Source organism: Trichomycterus rosablanca, chromosome 16, assembly GCF_030014385.1.
Source record: "Trichomycterus rosablanca isolate fTriRos1 chromosome 16, fTriRos1.hap1, whole genome shotgun sequence".
Classification (NCBI taxonomy): domain Eukaryota; kingdom Metazoa; phylum Chordata; class Actinopteri; order Siluriformes; family Trichomycteridae; genus Trichomycterus; species Trichomycterus rosablanca.
This window is the reverse complement of record NC_086003.1, coordinates 7,215,572-7,233,842: the sequence shown is the minus strand read 5'-3', so window position 1 is coordinate 7,233,842 and position 18,271 is coordinate 7,215,572. Positions and strand designations below refer to the sequence as shown.

The window sequence follows — 18,271 nt, the reverse complement described above, 5'->3', positions numbered from 1 at the left end:
CAGAATAGGTATTATTCGGTTGGTGGATCATGGTATGAGTGGATCAGACACAGCAATGCTGATGGAGTTTTTAAACACCTCACTGTTACTGCTGGACTGAGAATAGTCCACCAACCAAAAATATCCAGCGTCCTGTGACCACTGATGAAGGTCTACAACTCAAACATCAGCAGTAGATGAGCGCTTGTCTCTGACTTTACATCTACAAGGTGGACCAAGTAGGTAGGAGTGTCTAATAGAGTGGACAGTGAGTGGACACGGTATTTAAAAACTCCAGCAGCGCTGCTGTGTCTGATCCACTCATACCAGCACAACACACACTAACACACCACCACCATGTCAGTGTCACTGCAGTGTTGAGAATGATCCACCACCTAAATAATACCTGCTCTGTGGGGGTCCTGACCATTGAAGAACAGCATGAAAGGGGGCTAACAAAGCATGCAGAGAAACAGATGGACTACAGTCAGTAATTGTATTACTACAAAGTGCTTCTATATGGTAAGTGGAGCTGATAAAATGGACAGTAAGTGTAGAAACAAGGAGGTGGTTTTAATCTTCAGTTATAAACCAATCAAACAAAAAGAAAATCTCTTAAGTGTGGAAATTAATGATATCATTCTAATTTTAAAACAACTGCGATGCTATGGGACGAGACATCCAATGAGGTTAATTGCTGAGTGTATTCAGGCTCAGCGCAGCCGATTTAAACAGAACTGAGCAAGATAATAAGGGAGAGGCTGAAAGCTTTGCTTACACGCTTCAGACATGATCCAGCAGGCTCAGAGCATGTTCAGCTAGACCTATATTTCGTAGATGGGCTGTCTTGACTAGCGCATATAGAATTTGATTATAGAAGTTCAGTTCTGAACAGGAGACATGATCTGATTAGTTAAAGATGCAGTAAAGAGCGTTTACCAGTATACTGAAGACCTTTATAATAGCTTACCAGTTAAAATCTCTTGGATGGCTGAGCATGATTATTATGAGTGATCAGCTATAACATTAAAACCACCTCCTTGTTTCTACACTTAAAGAAGCACTTTGTGGTTCTACAACTACTGACTGTAGTCCGTCTTTTTCTCTACATACTTTTTAGCCTCCTTTCATGCTGTTCTTCAATGGTCAGGACTCTACCAGGACCACTACAGAGCAGGTATTATTTGGGTGGTGGATGATTCTCAGCACTGCAGTGACACTGACATGGTGGTGGTGTGTTAGTGGATCAGACACAGCAGCGCTGCTGGAGTTTTTATTTTTCTATTAGACACTCCTACCTAGTTTGTCCACCTTGTAGATGTAAAGTCAGAGACGATCGCTCATCTATTGCTGCTGTTTGAGTTGGTCATCTTCTAGACATTCATCAGTGGTCACAGGACGCTGTTGGCTGGATATTTTTGGTTGGTGGACTATTCTCAGTCCAGCAGTGACAGTGAAGTGTTTAAAACTGATCCACTCATACCAGCACAACACACACTAACACACCACCACAATGTCAGTGTCAGTGCAGTGCTGAGAATGATCCACCACCTAAATAATACCTGCTCTGTGGTGGTCCTGTGGGGGTCCTGACCATTAAAGAACAGCATGAAAGGAGGCTAACAAAGCATGCAGAGAAACAGATGGACTACAGTCAGTAATTGTAGAACTACAAAGTGCTTCTGTATGGTAAGTGGAGCTGATAAAATAGACAAATTCAGTCTTTGGTAACATTCCATTCTTTTTTCCTGTCCTGATATGTGTTCGGTTTCAAATTAACAATGAACAGTCGCTTTGCTCAGCGCTCGGGTTAAGCGTTGCGGTAAAATGACATCAAAGTGTGCATATGAGATGAATCTGCATTTGTGTGGAATAACCGTCAGATTCACTCTGAAAACTCCACATGTATCTGTGTTCAGCTGGATTTTTCTCACTGTTTCACTTTTAAACTTGTGTTACAGCTCTGGGTTCTGAGAAATTGTAAGAATCAGCTTTTAATTTTAGTGTTTTTATATTACTGTTATGTAATTGTATTATTTTCAGTGTATAAGTGTCAAAAACAACCCCATTATTTTACACATGCCTAAAATATATAAAGTCCTCGGAGCATGGACTGTAAATACCTTAAAACTCAACGCCTAGCCGCTCAGGTGGCACAGCGGTAAAAAGACACGCTGCAACCAGGGCTGGATTCTGAGTACGTAGTATCGAATCCAGCTCTGCTTCACCGGTTCAAGGCTGAGTGGCTGTATGGGCAACGACTGGCCGGTTGCTCAGTTGGGGGGTGGGACAAAGAACCGGATGTGGGCACAAAAGATGAGGAGGAGTGCCCTTAGGGTGTGTCTCTCCGCATGCAACGCTAGGTGGCACCAAACTCATCAATGTGTGGGTGGCAAAAATGCATCTGGCTGCTGCTCATGTTTCGGAGGGGATATGGGTTAGCTTCGATTTCCTTGGTAAGGGCAGAGTTCGGCATAGACAGAGAGGAAGCACGATGCAAATTGAACGATTGGATGTGCTAAAGGGGGAGAAAAGGAAAAAAAAAAAAAAAACTTTTTAAACTCAACGCCAGTCCCAGAACCAATCGACGCTGAGTTTCAAGGTACCACTGTATTCTAAAATGTTCGATCAATTATAAAAAAAAAAAGTACTTTAACAGATTTCTGGCATGCCGAGTTTCTCAAAAGCAAAGCTAAAGCTAATAGATGCTGTGTATCTATATTGTTAATTAGTGCTAAAGACACTATGGGTAGTGCTCTAATCTATTATTTATCACGGTGTAAATGTTTTGGAGTGGAACCAAATTGTAGATGTGATTTGAAGCACTCTTGGCACCTGCTGTTAATGGCTGGCAGGGGAACATGGGGCAATTCCAACCCGATTGGAATTTTTTTCACATATGTGGCTGGCCTGCTTTAAATCAGCCCTAAATGTCAGGGGTGTATCTCTGCCTTGCACTAGTGTGTCCATGTGGTGTGGATTCTCAGAGTCTCTGAGCAAGATAGGGCAGTTTGTAGAAATCAGTCAAGTCAAGTCTGGATAAATGTAACACTGCTGAGATAATGGTGGCTAGGGATGTAACAATGCACCACAAGGCAGGTAAAAATCGGTGCACATGTGCCACGATTCGAATCGGTTATTCACATAAAATGAATTGATATTCACTTTAAACAGCAGAGGGCACTGGCGCTATTCACCTCGCCTGGTTGACGTCACTACACAGTTGTGTAGGATACTTTCTTTATTTGTATTATTCCTTTTTTATATAATGTGGGATTAAGAAGCACTTTGTAGTTCTACAATTACTGACTGTAGTCCATCTGTTTCTCTGCATGCTTTGTTAGCCCCCTTTCATGCTGTTCTTCAATGGTCAGGACTCTCCCAGGACCACTACAGAGTAGGTATTACTTGGGTGGTGGATCATTCTCAGCACTGCAGAGACACTGACATGGTGGTGGTGTGTTAGTGTGTGTTGTGCTGGACTGAGAATAGTCCACCAACCAAAAACACTTAAGGTGGGTCCCGCGGGCATAAAAAGAAGGATGACTACATTGTATAGAACCTGACGTCCACTGTGAGGATAAGTGGAGGGTCTGTGATGTTGAACTGAACGTAACTGTGTACAGTGGAACAGAATGTAACCGTGTACAGTGGAACTAAATGTAGAAAAACCGAATGTAAATGTGTAACGTGTACCTGAATGTAACTGTGTAGTTAGATGCAACTGTGAAAAATGTACCTGTGTGTAATGACAATATAACTGTGTAAGATATACCTGTATTAGATGTAACTGTGTAAATTAACAGAATTTACAAGAATGAAAGTGCAACTGTGTTGAATATGCCTGTGTAACTGAATGGATACAAAGGAACTAAAGGAAACTATGTTGGGTGTAACTGAATGCAACTATTTATAATGCCAATGTAACTGTGTCGAAAATAAACATGGGTTACTGAATGGAATTGGCTAGAATGAAAATTTAACTGCGAGGAAGGTAACTGTGTAGAATATTAATGTATTAAATGTAACTGTAACTTAACGGCATTGGCTAGAATGAAAATGTACCTGTGTAGAATATAACTATGTAACTGAATGGAACTGGGTACAAAAGAACTGAATGAAACTGTGTAGTTGGATGCAACTGTGTGAAATGTAACCAAATGGAACTGTGTAACTGAATGAAACCGGTTGGAATGGAGCTGAATAAAACTGTTGAGGGTGTAATTGAAGTTAACTGTGTAGAATAAAACTGAATGAATCTGTGTAGGATGTAACTGAATGTGTAACTGAATGTAACTGTGTATAATGACAATGTAACTTTGTAGAATACTAATGTATTAAATGTAACTGTAAATGAATTATATTGGCTAGAATGAAAATGTAACTGTGTAACTGAATGGAACTGGGTAGAATGGAGCTGAATGAAACATGTGTAGGATGTAACCGTGTGAAATGTAACTGTGTAATATAATTGAGTAACTGAATGAAACTGTGTAGGATGTAACCGTGTGAAATGTAACTGTGTAATATAACTGTGTAACTGAATGAAACTGTGTAGGATGTAACTGTGTGAAATGTAACTGTGTAATATAACTGTATAACTGAATGAAACTGTGTAGGATGTAACTGTGTGAAATGTAACTGTGTAATATAACTGTGTAACTGAATGAAACTGTGTAGGATGTAACTGTGTGAAATGTATCTGTGTAATATAACTGAGTAACAATGGAACTGTGTAGAATATAACTGTATAACTGAACATAACTGTGTAATATAACTGTCACTGAATAGAACTATGTAGGATGTAACCGTGTGAAATGTAACTGTGTAACTGAATGAAACTGTGTAAAATGTAACTGTGTAACTGAATGGAACTGTGTAATATAACTGTGTAACTGAATGGAACTGGGTAGAACGGAGCGGAATGAAACTGTGTAGGATGTAACTGTGTAACTGAATGTAACTGTGTAGAACAGAGCTGAATGAAACTGTGTAGGATGTATCTGAATGAAACTGTGTATGATGTAACTGTGTGAAATGTAACTGTGTAATATAACTGTGTAACTGAATGGAACTGGGTAGAACAGAGCTGAATGAAACTGTGTATAATGTAACTGAATGGAACTGTGTAATATAACTGTGTAACTGAATGAAACTGTGTAATATAACTGTGTAACTGAATGGAACTGGGTAGAACGGAGCTGAATGAAACTGTGTAGGATGTATCTGAATGAAACTGTGTAATATAACTGCGTAACTGAATAGAAGTGTGTAGAACAGAGCTGAATGAAACTGTGTAGGATGTATCTGAATGGAACTGTGTAATATAACTGTGTAACTGAATGGAAGTGTGTAGAACAAAGCTGAATGAAACTGTGTAATATAACTGTGTAACTGAATGGAAGTGTGGAGAACAGAGCTGAATGAAACTATGTATAATGTATCTGAATGGAACTGTGTAATATAACTGTGTAACTGAATGGAAGTGTGTAGAACAGAGCTGAATGAAACTGTGTAGGATGTATCTGAATGGAACTGTGTAATATAACTGTGTAACTGAATGGAAGTGTGTAGAACAGAACTGAATGGAACTGTGTAGGATGTAACTGTGTAACTGAATGGAAGTGTGTAGAACAGAACTGAATGAAACTGTGTAGGATGTAACCGTGTGAAATGTAACTGTGTATTATAACTGTGTAACTGAATGGAACTGGGTAGAACAGAGCTGAATGAAACTGTGTATAATGTAACTGAATGGAACTGTGTAATATAACTGCGTAACTGAATGGAAGTGTGTAGAACAGAGCTGAATGAAACTGTGTAGGATGTATCTGAATGGAACTGTGTAATATAACTGTGTAACTGAATGGAAGTGTGTAAAACAAAGCTGAATGAAACTGTGTAATATAACTCTGTAACTGAATGGAAGTGTGGAGAACAGAGCTGAATGAAACTATGTATAATGTATCTGAATGGAACTGTGTAATATAACTGTGTAACTGAATGGAAGTGTGTAGAACAGAACTGAATGGAACTGTGTAGGATGTAACTGTGTAACTGAATGGAAGTGTGTAGAACAGAACTGAATGGAACTGTGTAGGATGTAACTGAATGGAAGTGTGTAGAACAGAACTGAATGAAACTGTGTAGGATGTATCTGAATGGAACTGTGTAATATAACTGTGTAACAATGGAAGTGTGTAGAACAGAGCTGAATGAAACTGTGTAGGATGTATCTGAATGGAACTGTGTAATATAACTGTGTAACTGAATGGAAGTGTGTAGAACAGAACTGAATGGAACTGTGTAATATAACTGTGTAATTGAATGGAAGTGTGTAGAATAGAGCTTAATGAAACTGTGTAGGATGTATCTGAATGGAACTGTGTAATATAACTGTGTAACTGAATGGAAGTGTGTAGAACAGAGCTTAATGAAACTGTGTAGGATGTATCTGAATGGAACTGTGTAATATAACTGTGTAACTGAATGGAAGTGTGTAGAACAGAGCTGAATGAAACTGTGTAGGATGTATCTGAATGGAACTGTGTAATATAACTGTGTAACTGAATGGAAGTGTGTAGAACAGAGCTGAATGAAACTGTGTAGGATGCATCTGAATGAAACTGTGTATAATGCAACTGTGTAACTGAATGGAAGTGTGTAGAACAGATCTGAATGAAACTGTGTAGGATGTATCTGAATGGAACTGTGTAATATAACTGTGTAACTGAATGGAAGTGTGTAGAACAGAGCTGAATGAAACTGTGTAGGATGTATCTGAATGGAACTGTGTAATATAACTGTGTAACTGAATGGAAGTGTGTAGAACAGAGCTGAATGAAACTGTGTAGGATGCATCTGAATGAAACTGTGTATAATGCAACTGCGTAACTGAATGGAAGTGTGTAGAACAGAACTGAATGAAACTGTGTAGGATGTATCTGAATGGAACTGTGTAATATAACTGTGTAACAATGGAAGTGTGTAGAACAGAGCTGAATGAAACTGTGTAGGATGTATCTGAATGGAACTGTGTAATATAACTGTGTAACTGAATGGAAGTGTGTAGAACAGAACTGAATGGAACTGTGTAGGATGTAACTGTGTAACTGAATGGAAGTGTGTAGAACAGAACTGAATGGAACTGTGTAGGATGTAACTGAATGGAAGTGTGTAGAACAGAACTGAATGAAACTGTGTAGGATGTATCTGAATGGAACTGTGTAATATAACTGTGTAACAATGGAAGTGTGTAGAACAGAGCTGAATGAAACTGTGTAGGATGTATCTGAATGGAACTGTGTAATATAACTGTGTAACTGAATGGAAGTGTGTAGAACAGAACTGAATGGAACTGTGTAATATAACTGTGTAATTGAATGGAAGTGTGTAGAATAGAGCTTAATGAAACTGTGTAGGATGTATCTGAATGGAACTGTGTAATATAACTGTGTAACTGAATGGAAGTGTGTAGAACAGAGCTTAATGAAACTGTGTAGGATGTATCTGAATGGAACTGTGTAATATAACTGTAACTGAATGGAAGTGTGTAGAACAGAGCTGAATGAAACTGTGTAGGATGTATCTGAATGGAACTGTGTAATATAACTGTGTAACTGAATGGAAGTGTGTAGAACAGAGCTGAATGAAACTGTGTAGGATGCATCTGAATGGAACTGTGTAATATAACTGTGTAACTGAATGGAAGTGTGTAGAACAGAGCTGAATGAAACTGTGTAGAATGCATCTGAATGAAACTGTGTATAATGCAACTGTGTAACTGAATGGAAGTGTGTAGAACAGATCTGAATGAAACTGTGTAGGATGTATCTGAATGGAACTGTGTAATATAACTGTGTAACTGAATGGAAGTGTGTAGAACAGAGCTGAATGAAACTGTGTAGGATGTATCTGAATGGAACTGTGTAATATAACTGTGTAACTGAATGGAAGTGTGTAGAACAGAGCTGAATGAAACTGTGTAGGATGCATCTGAATGAAACTGTGTATAATGCAACTGCGTAACTGAATGGAAGTGTGTAGAACAGAACTGAATGAAACTGTGTAGGATGTATCTGAATGGAACTGTGTAATATAACTGTGTAACAATGGAAGTGTGTAGAACAGAGCTGAATGAAACTGTGTAGGATGTATCTGAATGGAACTGTGTAATATAACTGTGTAACTGAATGGAAGTGTGTAGAACAGAACTGAATGGAACTGTGTAGGATGTAACTGTGTAACTGAATGGAAGTGTGTAGAACAGAACTGAATGGAACTGTGTAGGATGTAACTGAATGGAAGTGTGTAGAACAGAACTGAATGAAACTGTGTAGGATGTATCTGAATGGAACTGTGTAATATAACTGTGTAACAATGGAAGTGTGTAGAACAGAGCTGAATGAAACTGTGTAGGATGTATCTGAATGGAACTGTGTAATATAACTGTGTAACTGAATGGAAGTGTGTAGAACAGAACTGAATGGAACTGTGTAATATAACTGTGTAATTGAATGGAAGTGTGTAGAATAGAGCTTAATGAAACTGTGTAGGATGTATCTGAATGGAACTGTGTAATATAACTGTGTAACTGAATGGAAGTGTGTAGAACAGAGCTTAATGAAACTGTGTAGGATGTATCTGAATGGAACTGTGTAATATAACTGTAACTGAATGGAAGTGTGTAGAACAGAGCTGAATGAAACTGTGTAGGATGTATCTGAATGGAACTGTGTAATATAACTGTGTAACTGAATGGAAGTGTGTAGAACAGAGCTGAATGAAACTGTGTAGGATGCATCTGAATGAAACTGTGTATAATGCAACTGTGTAACTGAATGGAAGTGTGTAGAACAGATCTGAATGAAACTGTGTAGGATGTATCTGAATGAAACTGTGTATAATGTAACTGTGTAACTGAATGAAAGTGTGTATAACAGAGCTGAATGAAACTGTGTAGGATGTATCTGAATGAAACTGTGTATAATGTAACTGTGTAATATAACTGTGTAACTGAATGGAAGTGTGTAGAAAAGAACTAAATGGAACTGTGTAGGATGAAACTGTGTAACTGAATGGAAGTGTGTAATATAACTGTGTAACTGAATGGAAGTGTGTAGAACAGAGCTGAATGAAACTGTGTAGGATGTATCTGAATGGAACTGTGTAATATAACTGTAACTGAATGGAAGTGTGTAGAACAGAGCTGAATGAAACTGTGTAGGATGTATCTGAATGGAACTGTGTAATATAACTGTGTAACTGAATGGAAGTGTGTAGAACAGAACTGAATGGAACTGTGTAACTGAATGGAAGTGTGTAGAACAGAACTGAATGAAACTGTGTAGGATGTATCTGAATGGAACTGTGTAATATAACTGTGTAACTGAATGGAAGAGTGTAGAACAGAGCTGAATGAAACTATGTATAATGTAACTGAATGGAACTGTGTAATATAACTGTGTAATTTAATGGAAGTGTGTAGAACAGAGCTGAATGAAACTGTGTAGGATGTATCTGAATGAAACTGTGTAGGATGTATATGAATGAAACTGTGTATAATGTAACTGTGTAACTGAATGGAAGTGTGTAGAACAGAGCTGAATGAAACTGTGTAGGATGTATCTGAATGAAACTGTGTATAATGTAACTGTAACTGAATGGAAGTGTGTAGAACAGAGCTGAATGAAACTGTGTAGGATGTATCTGAATGAAACTGTGTATAATGTAACTGTGTAACTGAATGGAAGTGTGTAGAACAGAGCTGAATGAAACTGTGTAGGATGTATCTGAATGGAACTGTGTATAATGTAACTGTGTAACTGAATGGAAGTGTGTAGAACAGAGCTGAATGGAACTGTGTATAATGTAACTGTGTAACTGAATGGAAGTGTGTAGAACAGAGCTGAATGAAACTGTGTAGGATGTATCTGAATGAAACTGTGTATAATGTAACTGTGTAACTGAATGGAAGTGTGTAGAACAGAGCTGAATGAAACTGTGTAGGATGTATCTGAATGAAACTGTGTATAATGTAACTGTAACTGAATGGAAGTGTGTAGAACAGAGCTGAATGAAACTGTGTAGGATGTATCTGAATGAAACTGTGTATAATGTAACTGTGTAACTGAATGGAAGTGTGTAGAACAGAGCTGAATGAAACTGTGTAGGATGTATCTGAATGGAACTGTGTATAATGTAACTGTGTAACTGAATGGAAGTGTGTAGAACAGAGCTGAATGGAACTGTGTATAATGTAACTGTGTAACTGAATGGAAGTGTGTAGAACAGAGCTGAATGAAACTGTGTAGGATGTATCTGAATGAAACTGTGTATAATGTAACTGTGTAACTGAATGGAAGTGTGTAGAACAGAGCTGAATGAAACTGTGTAGGATGTATCTGAATGGAACTGTGTATAATGTAACTGTGTAACTGAATGGAAGTGTGTAGAACAGAGCTGAATGGAACTGTGTATAATGTAACTGTGTAACTGAATGGAAGTGTGTAGAACAGAGCTGAATGAAACTGTGTAGGATGTATCTGAATGAAACTGTGTATAATGTAACTGTGTAACTGAATGGAAGTGTGTAGAACAGAGCTGAATGAAACTGTGTATAATGTAACTGTAACTGAATGGAAGTGTGTAGAACAGAGCTGAATGAAACTGTGCAGGATGTATCTGAATGAAACTGTGTATAATGTAACTGTGTAACTGAATGGAAGTGTGTAGAACAGAGTTGAATGAAACTGTAGGATGTATCTGAATGAAACTGTGTAGGATGTATCTGAATGAAACTGTGTATAATGTAACTGTGTAACTGAATGGAAGTGTGTAGAACAGAGCTGAATGAAACTGTGCAGGATGTATCTGAATGAAACTGTGTATAATGTAACTGTGTAACTGAATGGAAGTGTGTAGAACAGAGCTGAATGAAACTGTGTATAATGTAACTGTGTAACTGAATGGAAGTGTGTAGAACAGAGCTGAATGAAACTGTGCAGGATGTATCTGAATGAAACTGTGTATAATGTAACTGTGTAACTGAATGGAAGTGTGTAGAACAGAGCTGAATGGAACTGTGTATAATGTAACTGTGTAACTGAATGGAAGTGTGTAGAACAGAGCTGAATGAAACTGTGTAGGATGTATCTGAATGAAACTGTGTATAATGTAACTGTGTAACTGAATGGAAGTGTGTAGAACAAAGCTGAATGAAACTGTGCAGGATGTATCTGAATGAAACTGTGTATAATGTAACTGTAACTGAATGGAAGTGTGTAGAACAGAGCTGAATGAAACTGTGTAGGATGTATCTGAATGGAACTGTGTATAATGTAACTGTGTAACTGAATGGAAGTGTGTAGAACAGAGCTGAATGAAACTGTGCAGGATGTATCTGAATGAAACTGTGTATAATGTAACTGTGTAACTGAATGGAAGTGTGTAGAACAGAGCTGAATGAAACTGTGTATAATGTAACTGTGTAACTGAATGGAAGTGTGTAGAACAGAGCTGAATGAAACTGTGCAGGATGTATCTGAATGAAACTGTGTATAATGTAACTGTGTAACTGAATGGAAGTGTGTAGAACAGAGTTGAATGAAACTGTGTAGGATGTATCTGAATGAAACTGTGTAGGATGTATCTGAATGAAACTGTGTATAATGTAACTGTGTAACTGAATGGAAGTGTGTAGAACAGAGCTGAATGAAACTGTGTAGGATGTATCTGAATGAAACTGTGTATAATGTAACTGTGTAACTGAATGGAAGTGTGTAGAACAGAGCTGAATGAAACTGTGCAGGATGTATCTGAATGAAACTGTGTATAATGTAACTGTAACTGAATGGAAGTGTGTAGAACAGAGCTGAATGAAACTGTGTAGGATGTATCTGAATGGAACTGTGTATAATGTAACTGTGTAACTGAATGGAAGTGTGTAGAACAGAGCTGAATGAAACTGTGCAGGATGTATCTGAATGGAACTGTGTATAATGTAACTGTGTAACTGAATGGAAGTGTGTAGAACAGAGCTGAATGAAACTGTGTATAATGTAACTGTGTAACTGAATGGAAGTGTGTAGAACAGAGTTGAATGAAACTGTGTAGGATGTATCTGAATGAAACTGTGTAGGATGTATCTGAATGAAACTGTGTATAATGTAACTGTGTAACTGAATGGAAGTGTGTAGAACAGAGCTGAATGAAACTGTGTAGGATGTATCTGAATGGAACTGTGCAGTTTACGCTCTGGCCCCGCCCTCTATTAAAAGCTACGCCGTGTCTTTCCTCCCAACAGGCGCGCTTTATTATCGCACTCACACCGAACTACTTTCACAGCTCGTATTAACAGTGAATCTCACCGACATATTTCGGACAGAACTTACCTCGACAGCTTTTACACGCGCTAGGTGAGCTGGAGAGCGTGGGTGGTTAAGTTGTTATCCAGCACTCGGTGTCCCGGCCCCGGACTCCTCCTCACCCCAAGAGCCGAGGTTGCGCTACTCACGGCCCGCTCGGAACCTTGCTCCAAATTACATGTCCAAACAAGTCCATTAATAAGCTGTTTTTTGGTACTTTCTACCTTTTTTCTTCGCTTGTACGCGTTCTTTAGTTTTTTTACCTAACGCCGGGTCCGTCTATCCCGCGTTTTACTCGCTGTATCCGGGCGCTGTCGGGCCGCCTCTCCTAGTCCGCCATGTTGCGCCTGGCCGATTGGAATGGGAAAGCGGTGGATTTTCCCAAAGCCAAGCCCCGCCCCGTTCCCGGACCAGACCACACCCACAAACCTCATTCCTCTGATATCATCCCCTCGCTGTACATCAGGCCCCGCCTTCTTTTCTCTTGCTGATCTGTACCGCCTCTAGCGGTGACACCACGTCCATGCACTGTTCATTTTTAAATTGTTCTTACTGATGCTGATAAAATGGTTGTTTGGTTTATTAGGATTTTAACGTCATGTTTTACACTTTGGTTACATTCATGACAGGAACAGTAGTTACTCATTACACAAGATTCATCAGTTCACAAGTTTATATTGAACACAGTCATGGACAATTTAGTGTCTCCAGTTCACCTCACTTGCATGTCTTTGGACTGTGGGAGGAAACCGGAGCTCCCGGAGGAAACCCACGCAGACACGGGGAGAACATGCAAACTCCACACAGAAAGGACCCGAACGGCCCCACCTGGGGATCGAACCCAGTACCTTCTTGCTGTGAGGCGACAGTGCTACCCACTTACTGCGTAAAGCGTAAAGGAGGTGCAGAAAAAGCCCGTGATAAAAAACAGAAAAAGCTGCAAGCAGATGCAGAAAAGTGCAGGACAACCTGTTTGGCAGTGAGGAACTACAGCACAGCCAAAGAGCAGAAAATGAAAAGTTAGTGTTCAGTGACTCTGCTTCATTAGTAACGCCGTTTAAGAAGAGACTGTGGGCCCATCTCAAATGTCGCCTATGCCCTACTTAGGGTACTTCCTAACAGTACAAAAAATTTCTTTTAACAGTCACTGAATGATTAATAAGTAGTTATCTAAGCTACTGTTGGATATCAGGGGTTTTAAACCAGCCGTTTTAAGGACGATTTTTGTAAAAGTTCTATTATGTCATGTCCAACATAGTGCACTACATAGGGCGGTGGATATAATTTGAGATGGTACCATTAGTCTCTGCTCTTCAAAAAAAGTAAACACTATCTTGTCCTCTATAATACAGAAAGGAAAATGCAGTTGGTCAGGACATTTTTTAGAGTCATTATGTGCAGAGCTCACATGGTTAATTTCCCTTGTCAACATATAAAGTATTTATTTCTTTGCTTATCAGAGCCATGCACTAATTTGGAACAAACGTGTATCACGTGTGAATAAAAGTGCGAAAAAAGCATATTTACCAGTGTTAAAGGTTTAATGAAAGAAAGGTTTAATTTTATTTCTTGCGGTTTAATGAGACAGGATCGGGAAATCCAATAGAACCATTTAAGAAATTTAAAAATAATAAAAATCTAACATTTGATTAGGGGTGATATGTGTGGCGCGATGTGCTTGTAGTGGGCTGGTCAAGAAAAAAGTCCAGGGCTGAATTTTGTTCCCAGTCCAGCCCTGGGGTCAAGGGTTTAAAATTACCATGATTATATATATATATATGATACCCCTTAAGTGGTACAGTACTAAAATAACCCGTAAGCATTTGCATTTTAATAATAATATAACTATATTTTAACTTATTACTTAGATTCACAGACTGGAGTAAAGTCGGTTCAGCCAAATCATCTGAGTCCGCGGTGTTTCGGTGAGTCGGCTCAGTCAGTCAGAGGACTCATAGGATCCGGGTTCATTGAGATTTCGGACTCGTGATTCCTGATTCAGTACAAAGATTCGAATCATTAACCCGGGTGATTCAGGAACCGCCCAGCTCTAACTGTGTTGTGCACGAAGAGCGCGTTCAAAACACAGACATGCAGAGGGAGTGTTAGTGAACGGTTCTGTGTTCTGTATTTACTTAATATAGTTCTATTAGTTTGATAGAAACACAACATGGCAAACACAGAGGTAACTGAAAGTGCAGAACACGTGTTCGCTGAACTGAAACGGCTGGTTGCAGAGGAATTTCAGGAATCCGAAGACAGCGATTGTGATTCGTTTGAAGAAGACACGTTTCTTCACGGAGATTCGATTCTTGATTAGTATGTACATTTATGTTGGTATGATTTTATGTGCTGATGCCAAATGTACTCATCTGTGTTGCTGTGTTGAGAAATAAGACGTTATTTTGTTTGAACGGTACATTAAACCTGTTATTGTAGGCCCATGTTTATCATAGTATTGTTTTTTTTGTTGCATGCGTTGTAATCAGTGCAGGTTTGTATTTATTACAGTTATTATACAGTACAACCCCAAATCAGAAAAAGTTAGGACAGTATGGAAAATGCAAATAAAATACACTGCCTGGCCACCTGGATTTAACTAAGCAAATAGGTAAGAGCCTCCCATTGGATAATTACTGCATAGGTGATTATGTTTCAGCTGGCAACAAGTTATTTAACCCTAACTGATGCAGTGAGTAGCTTCTCATTTGTTAAAAAACCATGTGGAAAGACACATCCTGTGGTCATGGAAAAGATGTTCATCTGTTTCAGAAGGGTCAAATTATTGGCATGCATCAAGCACAGAAAACATCTAAGGAGATGCTGAAACTAATAAAATCGGGTTAAGAACTGCCCATGCATTATTAAAAAGTGGAAGGACAGTGGAGAAACATCATCTTCGAGGAAGGAATGTGGTTGGAAAAAAAATCTTGAATGATTTGAACGTTTGGTGAAATCAGATGGTAGTAAAACTCCAGTGGAACTCAGGGATGTTTAATAGTGACAGTAAGAGAAGGGAACTCGAGGGATTGGGACTAAACAGCTGTGTAGCCTTAAGCAAACCACTTGTCAGTGAGGCTAACCGGCAAAAACTGCTTCAATTTGCTAGGGAGCATGAAGATTGGACTCTGGAGCAATGGAAGAAGGTCATGTGGTCTGATGAGTCCAGATTCACCCTGTTCCAGAGTGATGGGCGCATCAGGGTAAGAAGAGAGGCGGCTGAAGTGATGCACCCATCATGCCTAGTGCCTACCGTACAAGCCTGTGGGGGCAGTGCTTTGATCTGGGGTTGCTGCAGTTGGTCAGGTCTAGGTTCAGCAACGTTATGTGCCCAAAGAATGAGGTCAGCTGACTACCTGAATATACTGAACCACCAGGTTATTCCATCAATGGATTTTTTTTCTTCCTTGATGGCACGGGCATATTCCAAGATGACAAATTGTGAAAGAGTGGTTCAGGGAGCATGAGGCATCATTTTCACACATGGATCGGCCACCACAGAGTCCAGACCTGAACCCCACTGAGAATCTTTGGAATGTGCTGGAGAAGACTTTGCGCAGTGGTCCAAATCTTCCATCATCAATACAAGATCTTGTGGAAAAATGAATGCAACTCTGGACAGAAATAAATGTTGTGACATTGCAGAAGCTTGTGGAAACGACGCCACAGCGAATGTGTGCCGTAATCAAAGCTAAAGGCGGTCCAACCAAATATTAGAGTGTGTGACCTTTTTTTTGGCCAGGCAGTGTAAATGCAGAGTTTCTTACACTTACTTTGACTATTCTTTGATTGCAGACAGGATGAACCTTAGATAGTTCATGTTTTGTCTGCTCAACTTCATTTCATTTGTTAATAAACATCCATTCCAGCCGCTCAGGTGGCGCAGCGCTAAAGTACGCTAGCGCACCAGAGTTGGGGTTTCGAATACAACGTATCGTATCGAATCTCAGCTCTGCCTTCTGACTGGGCTGGGCGGCAGCATGAACAACGATTGGATGTTGTTCAGGATTAGGGGTAAAAAAAGTCAGATCATAAGGTCCTCATAACTGGTGCGACTGCGGCCCCTGCTGGCTGACTGATGGCGCCTGCACAGGGCTGAGGTATAATGCTGATGGGGGTGTGGCCCTCCGTACACAGTGCCCGTCAAGTGTATGAACTCGACTCGACTGCAGGTGAAAGAAAATGCAGTCTGTACTGACGGTACGTGCCGGAGGGGGCGTATGTCAGTTAAGAGGCGTCCTCAGTCAGCGGTGAAGGGTCGAATCAGTATAGAGGACGCATTCAGGGACACGACTAGATTAGGGGAGAAAAAAAAAAAAAAAAAAAAAACATCCATTCCTGCATTTCAGGCCTGCAACACATTCCAAAACAAGTTGGGGCTAGTAATGAGGTAAAAAAGCATCCGGGAAAGGCTGAATCTTTGATGAGCAAAGATGATCAGAGGATCTCCAGTCTGTCCACAAATGCGTGAGAAAATGATTGAAATGTTTACAAACAATGAACCTCAAAGAAAGATTGGAAGGGATTTGCATATTTCTCCCTCTACAGTGCATAATATCATTAAACCATTCAAGGAATTGGGAGGAATTTCAGTGCATGAAAGCCAAGGGTTCAATGGCTTAAGCTGAACCTCCGTGATCTTTGATCCCTCAGACGGCACTGCATCAAGAACCACCACTCAACAATAGCTGATATAACCACATGGGTGAGGGATTACTTTGGCAAACCTTTGTCAAGCTCTACAATACAGAGTTACATGCACAGATGCCACTTAAAACTTTACTGTGCAAAAAAGCAGCCATATGTTAACCATGTCCAGAAGCGGCGTCGACTTCTCTGGGCTCGGAGGCATCTAGGATGGACCATCACACAGTGGAAACGTGTATTGTGGTCAGATGAATCAGCATTCCAGGTCTTTTTTGAAAACCAAAATACAAAAAGGATCATACAGACTGTTATCAGGAACAAGTCCAAAAGCCAGGGTCTGTCATGGTATGGGACGGTGTCAGTGCTCTTAGGTCATTAATGCAGAAAAGTACATTGAGATCTTAGAGCAACATGTGCTGCCTTCAAGGCGTCGTCTTTCCGAGGGACGTTCATGCATTTTTCAACAAGACGATGCAAAACCACAAAGGCACGGATGCGGAAGAAGAGGGTACGGGTGCTGGACTGGCCTGCCTGCAGTCCTGATCTGTCCCCAATATAGAATGTGTGGAGAAGTTTGAAACGAAAAATGTGACAACGACCCCGTACTGTTGCACATCTTAAGACGTGTTTGCAGGAAGAACGAGACAAAATAAAACCCAAAACGATAAATCACTTGGTATCCTCGGTGCCAAAACATCTTTTAAGTGTGGTGAAAAGGAACGGCAACGTTACAAAGTGGTAAATGCTTTACTGTCCCAACTTTTTTTGGAATGTGCTGCAGGTCTGAAATGCTGGGGAATGGATGTTTATTAATAAATGAAATGAAGTTAAATGTAAGGAACACTGTGTGTTTTTATTATTTGCTTTTTCCATGCTGTCCCAACTTTTTCTGATTTGGGGTTGTAAGTTCAAAAGACTAGATTGTTGTTTTTCAAGTTTTTTTCAATTCTAAGAACGGGTATTTAGTAAAAATTATGCATTTATTACTAAAACTTATATCGGATCTTCTTATGTTTTATAATAGCAGATCTTCAGAGTCAGATGAAGATTGGGTGCCATGTGTACAGGCGAAGAAAAGGAGCCGTCCCTCCCCATCCCCGTCTAAATCTAAAGCAAAGTCCAAGGCCGTCCTCAAACCTCCACGAAGTACTTCATCCAGTGTTTCATCCACAATTCTGGACGAAGAGGACGTCTGGCATGACATCACTGATGCCGATGAAGCACCAAGTGTCCCAAATTTCACGCCGAAGCGACCTCCAGGGCTCCAGCTTATATCCACC

At 39.8% G+C, this 18,271-nt stretch overlaps 1 protein-coding gene across 1 annotated transcript in view; it reads right to left on the bottom strand.

The window, feature by feature from the left end:
- The window catches only part of ptpra (protein tyrosine phosphatase receptor type A), a 45,630-nt gene extending 32,962 nt beyond the window's left edge, over positions 1-12,668 (bottom strand). The window contains exon 1 of the mRNA XM_063012280.1: positions 12,372-12,668. The gene's annotated coding sequence lies outside the window, so the exon portion shown is untranslated. The remainder of the gene's footprint in view (positions 1-12,371) is intronic.
- Positions 12,669-18,271: the final 5,603 nt, after the last annotated feature.